Source organism: Gallus gallus, chromosome 18 (genome assembly GCF_016699485.2).
Source record: "Gallus gallus isolate bGalGal1 chromosome 18, bGalGal1.mat.broiler.GRCg7b, whole genome shotgun sequence".
Taxonomy (NCBI): Eukaryota; Metazoa; Chordata; class Aves; order Galliformes; family Phasianidae; genus Gallus; species Gallus gallus.
This window is the reverse complement of record NC_052549.1, coordinates 1,099,667-1,113,136: the sequence shown is the minus strand read 5'-3', so window position 1 is coordinate 1,113,136 and position 13,470 is coordinate 1,099,667. Positions and strand designations below refer to the sequence as shown.

The window sequence follows — 13,470 nt, the reverse complement described above, 5'->3', positions numbered from 1 at the left end:
ATTTGAATAAAGTATATAAAGGATGATCTGAATGGTCTGGTCTCAAGCATCAATAAATATCTACATTCATAGATGTCAATCATAAACCTTTTATGATCACTAAAGGAAAACAAGGGTTTCAGAAAAGATAATTTGTGTTGTTTTTCACCCCAAAAGGGAGGAAGTTTCTATAAAAAATAATATCTATTAATTGAGAAAAGATCTGAGGAACCTTGTCAACTTAAGGCTGGATACTTCGGGTTGTGGGCAAAAATAATATACGTGCTGCAGCAAATTTTACATAATAAGGAATCAGTTTTCTAAAAATCAATGTTGATGGTTGTTTAATGGCTCTTCAAATCATGCTTAGTACCAAAGGGAAAGGCTTTCAACATTTTCCTAATTGTGGAGAAGTAGGTCAGTCAGAGTGATTTTTGTGTGAGACAAATTGGTAGAAACCACAATAAGAATAGAATTTAAAATGAAAATCATGTTTCACAATAGAGTTGACTTCAAGAGAGTCAGCAGGGACATTGGTAAAGAGTGATCTAGCCAATGCACTTTGATGAGATTTTCAGAAGTATGTGCACGCTCCCATATTACATGGGAAAAAAATGTCTATAACAGGGAAGAAGGAAAAAAAAAAAAAAAAGGAAAAAAGAAAACAAAAGCCAACCTCTTCCATGGGCACAGACATCTTTCACTAGATCAGACTCCACAAAGACCTATCCATCCTGGTCTTGAGCACTTCCAGGAATCGGCCATCTGCAGTTTCTCCAGGAAACGTGTTCCAGTGTCTCAACACCCTCATAGTAAAGAATTTCTTCCTAATGTTCAATCTAATCTAGTTTAAACCTCCTTGTCCTTTCACTGCACTCACTGAAAAAGGTCCCTCCCCATGTTTCTTGTTGGACTCCTTTAAACACAGGAAGGCCACTATATGGTCTCCCTGGTGTATGGTCTCCCTGGTGTTTTCTCTCCTCTGCGCTAAACAACCCCAACTCTCTCAGCCTTTCTTTATAGAAGAGGTGCTCCAGTCCTCTGATCACTTTTGAAGCCCTCCTCTAAACTCACTCCAACAGCTCTATGTTCTTATGTTGCAGTGCCCAGAGCTGAATGCAGTACTGTGGGTGGGGTCTCATTAGAATGGAGCAGAGTGGGAGACTCACCTCCCTCAACCTGCTGGCTGCACTTTGCTTCAAGCAGCCTATGATATGACTGGCTTTCTGAGCTGTAAATGCACATTGCTGGCTACAATCCACTTTTTCATCTATCACTACCTTCAAGCCCTCCTCTGCATGGCTGCTCTCAAACCTCTCATCTCCCATCCTGTATTCTTGTTCCGGATTGTCCCAGCACAGGTACACAATCATGCACTTAATGTTGTTGAAATTCATGGGGCTCATATGGGCTCATCTATCAAGACTGCTGCGGTTCCTTTGGATGGTATCCCTTCCTTGCAAGCCCTGACATTCCTCACACATATCGTCTTACCAGGATCTATATCCCTGTGTTTTTCTTTGTTTCAGATGTTTTGACTTAGCCAAGATGTTCTCTTACCTTCCTTTCCTGACTTGTACACATGGACTGAAAGCGCCTGGGACCTAAGAAAAATGTCTTCAAGTATTTCTTGGCTCACATACACTCCTTTATCTCTGAGAGCAGTTTCCCAAGGGCTTCCATGCACTAGTGCTCTAAACAATCCAAAGTTTGGCTGTCTGAGTCTAAAGGTCTTGACTCTACTTTTTCCTTTTCCTATATCCTTGAAGACTGTGAATTCTATAAGAGCACAATCACTGCACACCAGGCCACCTCCAATCTTGACCTTTTTGATAACTTTTTTCCACATTGCTGAGCAACCAGTCTTGTAATACCTCTCTTCTGGTAGGGCTTTCTATCATCTGTTCTAGGAGGCTGTCCTCAATACACTCCAGTAGATTGCTATACTGCTTGCAATGTGCTGCGCTGCTTTTCTAGCAGATGCAAGGGTATCAAAATTACACAGCACAATCAGGGTCTGTGAGCATGATGTTTCCTGGAGCTGAAAAAAGAGCTCTTCGTCAACATTTTCTCCTTGATCTAGTGGTCTGTACCAGGCAACCATAGAATCATGGAAGGGCTATTAGCTCCCTGCCATGGAAAAGTTTGCTACTCACTAGATCAGGTTGCCCAGGGTCCCATCCAGCCTGGCCTTGGATGCCTCAAGGGATGGAGCATTCACAGCTTCTTTGGGCAGCCTATGCCAGTGCCTCACTACCCTCTCGTTGAAAAATTTTCCTCTAACATCTAATCTAAATCTCTGTTCATTCAGTTTAAAACCATTCTCCCTTGTCCTATCGCTATCAAACTATGTAAAAAAAAATATCTCCTGATTATTAGCTCCTCTTAAGTACTAGAAGGATGCAATGAGGTCTCTCCAGAGCCTTCTCTTCTCCAGGCTGAATAAGCCCAGCTCCCTCAGCCTGTCTTCATAGCAGAGGTGCTCCAGTCCCTTGATCATCCTGCTGACCTTCCCCCAGATGTGCTCCTGCAGCTCCTCATCTTTCTTGTGCAGGTGGCCTCAGACTTGGATCTGATATTCCAGATAGGGCCTCATGAGAGCAAAATAGAGGTGGACAGTCACTTGCCTGTTCTGCTGGTCACTCCTGTTTTGATGCAGCCCAGGACATAGTCAAATTTCTGCAAGTGCACACTGCTGGCTCATGTTGAGCTTTTCATCCACAAGAACCCCCAAGTCCTTCTCTGCAGGGCTGCTCTCAATGGGATCAACTCCCAGTCTGTACATCTATTTGGGATTTCCTTGCACTTGGCCTTGATGAACCTCACTAAGTTCATGTGGGTCCACTTCTCAAGCCTGCCCAGGTCCTACTGGATGTCATCCCTTCCTCCTGTCATATCAACTGTGCTTCTCAGCATGGTGTCATATACAAACCTATTGAGATTGATATCCATCCTGCTGTCTATGTCACTGATAAATATATTAAAGAGTACAATGAAGTTTCATTTGTTAGTTTGATTTCTCATTTTCACCCATAAGCTCTCAACCTGTGTATTGTTTTTCAAAGACAATTATGTGCAGTGAGTCCTGCTTTTTGCATAGAATGCAACTCCCCCACCTTTCTTTCCTTGCCCGTCCCCTCTCAAAAGCTTTTAGCTATTGATTACAGCACTCCAATTGTGTGATTCATCCCCCCATGTTTCCATAATAGCAATCAAATTGCAATATTCCAGCTGGACAGTGGTTACCAGCTCCTCCTTTTTCCTACCCATATTGTAAGCACTTTTATAGAGGCACTTCATTTTGGCCTTTGACTGTCTAATCTTTGTGCTTGAACTGTGAAAGACGGAACCTTTCTGGAGGGTTGGGAAGCATTTCTCACTACTCTTGAGGGTGTACACTTCCACATAGCAAGTGCATGAGCATGTGAGTGTCATGGCTGAGGTCTAAAATTCTCAGGATGGTTAATTTAAAGAACAGTGTCAGTCGACCAGCCAAAGAAGACTTTCCTCCTTCCCAGACGAAGTAATCTGCATTTGCCAAAGTACCTTCCATGATTATAGAAGCCTGCTGACAATACATAGCCCTGGTTTTGTTTGGAATAGAGTAAATTTTCATCAGAGTGCTGTGTTTTGAATGGAGCAATGATGCTGGGATTTTTTGCTGAGCACTGCTAAGTCCATCTTTGTATAAATCCTTTGTTTTTGGCTCAAAGCTTGCTTTCTGAGGCATTTCTTGCGATAAGACTTTGATTTATCTAGGAGATGAGAGGTGGGTATTGCCGTGTGGCAATCAACATCACTTTGTGGACAACTGTACATTTGAAAGCATTTCTTTGGAGCTGTTTACCTTTGGAAGAGAGTGTTCAGGTGTGTTTACTGGAGGAAGATCTGGCCTGTGACCAAATAGTTCCAGCTGGGTATGGGAAAATTGGGGAATTATACCATTGTATCCTGTGAAAAACAGGATGCAGTTGGGCATCCCTGCTCCCTCTTATCTGCTGGCAAGGCCTGGAAGATGGGAACAAAGGAGTTTCTGCTGAGATCCCAGAGCCAGAAGCTGCCACTCCAAGGAGAGCTGACTCAACCACTTTGGATTTGAGCTGTCACTCCAAAGACAGCTGACTCAACCACTTTGGACTTGTAAATAAGTTTGTACTACCATTGAAAAGTGGTTGTCGTCAATGGAACAACGCCTGACAACCCACCACGACTGAAGATCAATGACTGAACTACAAACCACACTGGACCTGTGGTGGTGACTATCTCCCTCTTGCTCTCTACAAAGACTCCTTGCTTCTATTTCCTATCTTTTCTATTGCCCTTCTTCCCTTCCCCATCTCCCTGAACAAATAGGTTTTGTAATAAAATGGTTGGACCAACATTTGAACCGTTGTTTCTTAATCTCATGTCAGGTATACATATATCAAAGAACCTCCTCTCCCTCCTATAAATTGGAGCGAGACAATCTTCTCACACCGTCTTCCCAGCAAGGAGCCTAAAGGAGCGTAAGAAGATAGGAGGAGACACAACAAGGAGATCTGACCAAAAATCAAAAGGATGTTCCATATCATATGACATTTTTTCCCTCAGTTCTTTCTCCTATCCCATTGGGTGAGGCAGCAGGGGAGAGGAGGGTAGAGGAGTGAGTGAGTGGCTACTGGGTTAAAGGACAACACTGGTAATATAGAGAAGACCATCTGTGCCCCCATCCTATTCACTTCTGCACCAAGGACCCTGAAATCCTAATCAGCCTTGCCAAAGCTATGCTGCAACTTATCGTTGGTGGCCAAAGGGAAGAGAGGTAGATGACTGCAGTCTGCTTTTTACCAGTTGTGGCAGTCTCTGTGCAACACTCTATTCCCTGGCTCCTAGCAAGCAGCAGATATCCCTCAACTGAATGTAACAGGCTGGCAGATGGAACTCTCAGAGCATCTCAGCAGGAAGTCATGCATTACTATGACTTGCTGCTTCCTTTTGTGGCTTTTAGCATGTGTAGATGTTACACCCTCTGAGATTTGCACTTTATTTCATCCACAGCCAAAAATTTGTATTTGTTGCTGACTGGGACTCTTGAGGAAGCAAGCAGAACTGTTGTCTTGAGGCCTTGAATTACCAGAAACCATGAAATCTCCTATTCCAAGGTCTTATCTCTGTTCCATTGACATTATTTGTCTGATAGTCCTTGGAGGACAGCATTACAGTGCCCCAGTAATCCTCATGCAATGTCTCAAGTAATATCAAGCTATTTCTTTTTCCCCCTCTTTAATGCAGCATAACCTACTAGCTCCGTCCTATAGATCCTCCACTCACTGCCGGAGTGACTCCACTAGAGCACACCTTCTACGCCCTCTTCCACTCAGGAAAAGAACACAATAACAGTATTTACAAGAGCAAATTCTCAGCTACAAAACACTATTTTTCAACATAGCCACCACCATTAGGTATACATTTTCATCAGCAAAAAAAGAGCCTGCAGGCTGCGCTTGTCAAAATCTGCACCAACAGTGGTGACCCACTGCTACTGCCACCACTGCTGGAATACAGCACCCACCACCTCGCTGTGCTCACATCCACTGTTTGCTTTCCATAAATGTTTAGCAAGTACCAATAAATGTCAGTGGGTGCCATTTTTTCCATTTGTAAGGATTCAGTGACACACCATTTCTTCATAAACTCTTCTGTGTCTGATGTCATTTTGTCAGTGTCCCTCTGCTGCCATCTGTCACATAGCAACAGCATGTAATAGAATACTGGCAAGAAGGTCCAACCTCCGCTGCCATCCCACTAACATCTGCCTCTGACGTCATGTGACAACATGATAAAACAGGAGGCATTACTTTCAGAGCAGCCCTCGTCTTGTAGACAGTATAGTTAACGTATATCAAGTAACAAAGCTTATTTTAATTTTTAATGTTCTCTATTAAAATGTATTAAAAAGAGGGCAAAAAACCCCACAAAACTAGTAGGATATTGAAACAAACAGATCACGCTGGTTTGATGGCAGTGGTTGTAATTCTCACTGAGCTCTCAAGGTGCTCATCAGAGATGTTTGATGACATTTTGCTCCTCCTGTGCTTCATCCTTCAAAACAGTTGTTCACCAACATACACACTGCCAAAAGTGATGACATGAATGAGCTGTGACACTGACGTGAGGGGTATTTCTCTCTGGTAAAAGATGGCTGATAATGGTCTGGTGAAGTGACACAGTCACATTTTTGTTTCCAGCTCCAAACATTCCGTTTGAAACTTTGCAGATAATGTATTTATGCTGACTGAAACTGGAGTTGCAAATAAAACAAAACAGTGATGGTTTTTTGGGGCAATCTTGAAACCTGTTCCCAAATTCCTTTACCAAACAGGAAGGCATGGCTGCATATTTTTGCTGTTTGCAGGATGATGTTTAGCCAGTGTATCAGAACCCATCCAGTCACTGGCCATCAGGTGAGCTGTCCCTGCCCCACACCCCATCCCTGGGCTCAGCCCAGAGAGGCTCACGGCGCAATGCAGTCCAGTTGGTGCCGAGGGGCAGGGCTGCCATGATGGTGTGGGGCAGGGATGGCCTCAGGGACAGCTGGGCCAGTCTGCATGCGGCCATGGGCTGTGGGTTGGGCATGTATGCAGTAGAGGGTGGGAAAACAGGCTCTGGCCTTAAGCAAGTGGTAATAGTCTGCAACAGAGTCTGTGAAGTACAAGTGCTACAAGGAAGAGTGGAGAAAGGCACTCTATTGAAGGTGGGCACAGAGAGACAAACCTTTCATCTTCCACTGATGAGAAGCCCAAATGTAATAACAAAGGACCTGTGACACTTCTGATTTGACTGAAATTCATAGCCAGTTTTGGAACAAAGCCAGCAGAAAAATTGCTGGCAAAGAATGAAAAAGTCTTGGATTTTTTGCATGCACCTCATTGTGAGATGCAGAGAGAGACGTTTCCCTGCAGGACAGACAATGTTCTAGCTGACCCCTGTCAACTAGCAGAGCTGTAGGGACATGCTGCTCAAAATATTCTGGCAGTGTCTTAGATAACAAGTGAATGGCAAACATAATTGGAAAGTTCCCCTGTATGACCTGGCCAGGAAAGCACAAACCTCACTATTTGTCTTCTATATTAGGAACTTGTTATTTGCTCAGTGCTGACAAGGAGGAAGCTTGATGGAAAGCAAATCAATCAAAATAAAAGAGAAGGGAACTGAACAGAATGGTGTGGTTTTGTGATCACCATCTCCAGCTCAGTATGCCCTGAGAGGACTATTGGTAAAGGCCTTGTTCATCTGGGACATTTTCCAGGTTCACATGAAAAGAACAGATGTCCAAAGAAAAGGATGGTGACAGTGCACTGTTCAGAGCAAAACACAGACACACTGGCACAAGGATGCTGAGCTCTCCGTTGGCTGACAGTGCAGGCAGCAGGAAAGTGGGAGAGCACTTGGCTCAAGGCTGTAGGAGATGCAAGAGTGTGTGCAGGCAGCCCTGTATTTGGCTGCACAGACACGTGCTCTCACATGTACATGCACTCCCTCGCAAAACTACACAAAGCCTGGAAAGGGCTCTTTCTTGTCACCTGAAATGTGACGCTCACAACCCAAGAAACAGCATTCCAGCATTTTCTTCTCTACATAGAAGCGGTCTTAGGGCAAACCCCTTCCTTCAGCTTCTAGTCCGTACTCTGTCCTGGTTCATCTCTGCGTATGCCTCACGCCTACCACACTGAGCCCTTGGCTTGTGCTAGAAGCAGCCTGAATGCTTTGCATTATGTGGAAGCCAAACTCTGTAGGTGCCAAACTTCCTTGATATGCAGATAATCCACTGTTTAGTGGATTCAATGACACTCAAACAGTTCCCAAACAATCCAAGCAGCCATTCAATGTGCGGATTGTTTCCTGGGCATGTTAACAAGCCTTGTGCTGCAGGACAGATTCTGGCAGGACTTCCACATGGGCATCTCAGCTGAGGACTTGCCATTTTCTCCAGCGCTGATGCGGCATTTTGTGGTGAACAGAAGCATTGTAGGATGCAGTAGTGACAACTTCAACACTAAATTATCTGGGGCAAGAGCTTCCAAAAGTACTTCAACTATGAATCTGAACAAACCTCCACATCTAGCAGTGACTGAAGACCCTCCTGTGTACAATGGGCCATTATTATACCTGCAGTGTAGTGGAAAAATCTCTTTTAGTGTCAGCAATCACTGGGCCTTCTGAGAAATAACAAAAACAGTGTCTCCATTTTAATCTCAGTCAAATCTCCATGATAGAACTGAAGAACTGTGTTTGTCTTTATTTAACTGTATCACAAGATGGAGAACTTTTGCTACAGAATACATTAGGTTTTGCACCTGGGTAGCACATAAAGTGTTTAACTTCTTGACCACGGCTGTGTTCTGCACAACTCCAGGAAATGGTCACATCAATAGAAGAAAAGAATTTATTTTATATTACATCTAAAAGCAACAAGTCAGAAGGGCTATGGGGATATTCTCAGCAAACATCACTATACACTTGCTATGTTCATGTAATTGGGCATCTCTTCTTTGCCAATGTCAAGATCTTGGTCTAAGAAGACCTTGATATAGACATTCTTATGCTCATTTCCATAGGATGAATGGTCACTAAGACTCAGACATTACACGGGCATTTTCAAGGAGTCAGAAATTTGCATTCTTTAGACATTGTTTCTTAATTCAACTACTCAAACTGCATGTGCCCTCTCAGGCTCTTCAGTAATCACAGAGTATGGGGAGAAGCATTTATATCATAAGGGGTGGCAGTAAGGGAGGCAGCTGCCCAACCTCATTCTCAAGAAGGATCTATTTTTAGCATGCTTGAATGCTCTCTCCTTCACGGGGAATGTCAGCCCTCCAGTGCCTTGCCCACTCTGCATTGCTGTTGGACAGTCTATATACAGAGATAGCTTTCAGTTCGCCTCTTCTCTTTTGACTGTGCTGTCTTTACATTTCAGTGCCAGTGGAGTCCAGCCCTGCAGGCAAAGAAAAAACAATGGTAGAAAATTAATGGTTGACAGGGACCACTTCATTCTCCTTTTCACTTCAAATTTTGCATCATTCATTAAGTATTTCAACATGGTAGCAGTGCAGACAGTTAAACCATTTAACCCAATAATGAAACAAAACATTGCCCAAATGTATGCATCAGTTTTAAGTGATGAATGTTTGACTTCTCTTTCTTTTTCAGATATAGGTTTAGGAAAAAATAAAAGAATGTTTGCTGCTAGAAGCAGGAGTTGTGACAAAAGAACCTTACTTGTCCTTTGAACTTTCTTAGCTGCTTTAAAATGAAAATGACAGAGATTTGTCTCTGAAACAACAGCAGAACTTCAGTGAACATAAAGAAACAGCTCCTTGAGAGTGGGAGAGTAGAAATGGGAAAGTGGTCAGCATACAGTAGGAAATCCCACTCTGTAACAATTTCTTTTTCAGGACTGAGGAAACCTGAAGAGCATGGGAAAGAACAGGGAGAGGAAAATCAGAAGCAAGCTGTTCCAGTGGCTCACTAGAGCACAGAGACACTGTCACAGGTATTTTACAAATGCATATTTCTACAGCGGGAATGTAGCCTCTCTGGTTGGGAAAAACAGCCAGGAGCATGCAGCCTCATGTCCAGAGCATGAGGATAATGAATCTATTCTTCCCCACATCAGCTGGTAGGAGAGGCTAGCCTCTTGTTCACCATGACCTGGAATAAATGGCAGCTAATAGTTAAGATATTTATGTTACTTTTGAACCACGTAGTTCATGCTCAGGAACATAAATGACATTGACCTCCTTATGTTGTGCAAGATTGTCACAGACAGTAAGGCCAGGTTACCACATGAAATACAAAACATTGAGATCGTCACTTAGATAAGACTGTGGATCAAAGAGATTTGAAAATCTGCAATGATTCTTAGAAGCTGACAGCTGAGTGTTGTCTGGAGCAATGTTAGTGAACACAAGAACATTCAAGTATACAAAATGAGAAAAAGCTCCAACAGATTCCTCTCTTGTCTGGTGAACTAGAAAAGCACTATTCAAATGTCAGTAGACCAGTCATGACTAGCTGAGCTTCACTGCAATCAAGGCAGCAACAGCTACCACCAAGTATGGTTCCAAAGAGATAGGTCCAGTCTAATTTCAGGGAAATGTGGAGTTGAAATTTAAGTAGTCCAGTTGCAGTGCTATGACCAGTTTTCCTCAATTTGGAATGCTGTTAAGGACAACAGTGCTAAATGCACTGGAAAATGCATCAGATACCCATGAAGACAGTTGGATCCATAGTCTCCTTGAGGATACTTAAATCTGACACCTCTGTTATGGAACCTGAGGTGACCTGTCACCTTAATTCCCCAAAATGGATGATGACAGAAGGCCACAGAACAGTCGTTCTCCTGCCAAGAGAGTGCATCTGCCCCAGCCCTGGTATAACATTTAGATGTTGAAAAAGTTCTGTTGGTCTTTCTTTAGAACCTGCTCTTATTTACTATACATATATGTATACATATATATATATATATATATTCAATGTGATGTCCACAGCTTCACATGCTATTAACACTGTGGCTGAGATAAACATGTTCATAATGATTGCGTTTGTATTCTCACTTAGTTCCTAACATTATGTATTTGCTTTAACAGTTTCTATCTAGTAACTTGATGTTATTGAAAAATTTCCTGTAATGACCTCCAGAGCTCTGCTGTGAGTGGTAATTTATAAGTTGGATTGTGTAAGTTAATTTTTTCCAAAATGCACCACTTGATATACACAGACACTGAATTTCCTCTCCCATAAAATTGTTCAGTCACTACCAGGATATAATTTGCAATTACTTGCCTATCATTTATAAATAAGTACTTTATACCACATTCTAGCACTGCTTACTATGAGATGCTACTGAAAAAGTTCTTCTGCTGCAAAAATTAGATATTTTATTTTATAATCTGATTTATGTCCATTCTTTCCTATATTGTACACGTTATAAATACTGATAATGACTTCTCATCTTTTCCTGTGATATCTTATTTCTTTAACTGAATATTATTAGGGACTTCACTGAAAATGTTTCCTTTACCCAACATCACTATTCCAAATATATCTTCTTCTCTACATGCTTGTGTATTCTTTCAAATATTCCAGTTTTATAAGGTATAGCTTCCCTCTGTAAGAAAGGCCTTCTAATTTATATCTATAATTACTTCCATAAACCTAGCTTTTAAAAATCCAGCCTCTACTAGAACAAGTTACTCAACAACATTCCAAGCTTTGCAATATCTCCGACAAGGGAGATTCCACCTCCAGACCTCTCTGTCAGTGCTCTGTCAGCTGAACAGTGAAGTACATCTATCGTTCTGAATGTAATGCCTTCTATTTATTTCCATGGAAACTACAACAGAAACAAAGAGTATAATAACACTGTTTGATAGAGAAAATTGTCAGCTATAAAATGCTATTTTTTCAACATAGTCACCACCATTTTGGCCAGCAATGAATAAGACTCTACATGCTGCACTCATAAAAATCTGCACGAGCAGAAATGACCCATTGTTTCACAGCCACTCTGATGGCATCATTGCTGAAATGTACTAACATCAGCTACTTTCCATAAACATTAATTGAGTGCTGATGAATGCCAATGGTTGCAATTTTTAATGCATGGAGGAATTCAGTTCCATGTGGCCCTTTGCATCATATGCACTTCCAAATCTGATGTCATGTTGTCAGACTGCCCCTCTGCTGTCATCTATCACATAGCATCAAAGTATAATGGAATACTGGAAGGAAGATTTACCCTCCACTGCCATATCACCAACATGTGCCTCTGACATCAAGTACCAACATAATAAAATAAGAGGCATTATTTTCTGAACAACCCCTTATTTTCTGATATTCAGATGGAACCTCACATCTTTCAGCTGTTGCCCATGGCCTCTTGCCCTGTCCATGGGCACCACTGCAAAGAGCCTGATGCTGTCCTCATTGTACCCTCTGTTCAGATGTTTATAAACATTTATTAGATCCCCTCAACTCTTCTCCGGGCAGAACTGATCCAACTCCTCAGTCTTTCCTCATATGCGAAATATGCCATTCATCGTATTTCTAGCCTTTCATTGGACTATCTCCAATACATCCATGTCTCTCTTGCAGCAAGGAGCACTGAACTGCTCACATTACTCCAGATGTGGCCTGCCTTTGCCTTGTGCAGCCAAGAGTATCTTGAGCTTTGTCCATGGAAAGGGCTCGTTGATGACTTGTGCTCATCTTGGTGTCCTTCTTGTTGTCTTTGACATTCCTTGCTAGATTCAATTCCCTTGTGCTTTGATTTTCCTAACCTTATTCCTGTATGCTGAGACAATGGGACTGTATTCTTCCCATGTTATTCATCTCTGTTTTCACTTTCTGATTGCTACCTAATTGTGTTTGAGTTTGGCCATGAGCTCCTTGTTCATTCTTGCAGACTTCCTCTTTGTTGGAATGGATTCTCTTGAGCTTAGAGGAGGTGATACTTAAATATTCACAAGCTTCCTTGGGCCCCTCTTCCCTCCAGGGCCTTATCCCATGGAATTCTTTCAACCAGATCCTTAAGGAAGTCAAAGTCTACTCTTCTGAAGTCCAGCAGTGTGATCTTCCTTTTCATCCTCCTCCCTGCCTCCAAATGACCCCTTCCTTCTTTGTGCATTTGATTAACAGAAAAGCACCTCTCCTCTTTATGTCCTTGTGATACTTGGGTCAGGAAGATGACACTGAAGCCCCCTAGGAACCTCCTGTATTGCTAACTCCCTGATGTGATGTGTCTCCAGTAGGTTTCAGTATAGTTGAAGTTCCCTATGAGAACTAGGGCCTGGAAACATGAAGCTGTTCCTAATTGTCTGTAGAGGTCGTCGTCCTTCTTCTTGACCAGACATCCTGTAGCAGACAGACTATAATGCATTGGTATCCAACCTTTTGTCTTGCCTGGGCCACACTGAGTGATGAAGAATTGTATTGGGCTGCATATACCTGGGTTGCACCAAAAGTAACTCCTCCTAATTATTTCCACAGAAATTACAATTGGTAAGAAGAGCATAATAACACTATTTAATAGAACAATTTCTCAACTACAAAACAATTTTTCAACATAGTCACCAGCATTAGATATACATTTTCATCAGCAAAGAGCCTATTGGTTGCACTTATCAAAATTTGCACCAGCAGAGGTTACCCACTGCTACTGCCACCACTGCTCAAATGCACCACCTACCACCTCACTGTACTCACATCCACTGTTATCTCTCCCTAGATGTCCAGCAAGCATTGATGAATGTCAGTGGGTGCCATTTTTTCCATGTGCAAGAATTCAATGACACACCTCTGCTTCATAAACACTTCTATGTCACATGGCATTTTGTCAGAGTACCCCTCTGCTTCCATCTGTCATACAGCAACAAAATGTAATGGAATATTGGCAGGAAGGTTCAACCTCTACTTCCATCCCACCAACATCCACCTCTTGACATTGTG

The 13,470-nt window shown here is 42.4% G+C and overlaps 1 long non-coding RNA gene across 1 annotated transcript in view; it reads right to left on the bottom strand.

The window, feature by feature from the left end:
- Nucleotides 1–8,231: 8,231 nt before the first annotated feature.
- The window catches only part of LOC107054725, a 31,526-nt gene continuing 26,287 nt past the window's right edge, over nucleotides 8,232–13,470 (bottom strand). The window contains exon 2 of the long non-coding RNA XR_001469283.3: nucleotides 8,232–8,956. This is a non-coding gene — a long non-coding RNA (uncharacterized LOC107054725). The remainder of the gene's footprint in view (nucleotides 8,957–13,470) is intronic.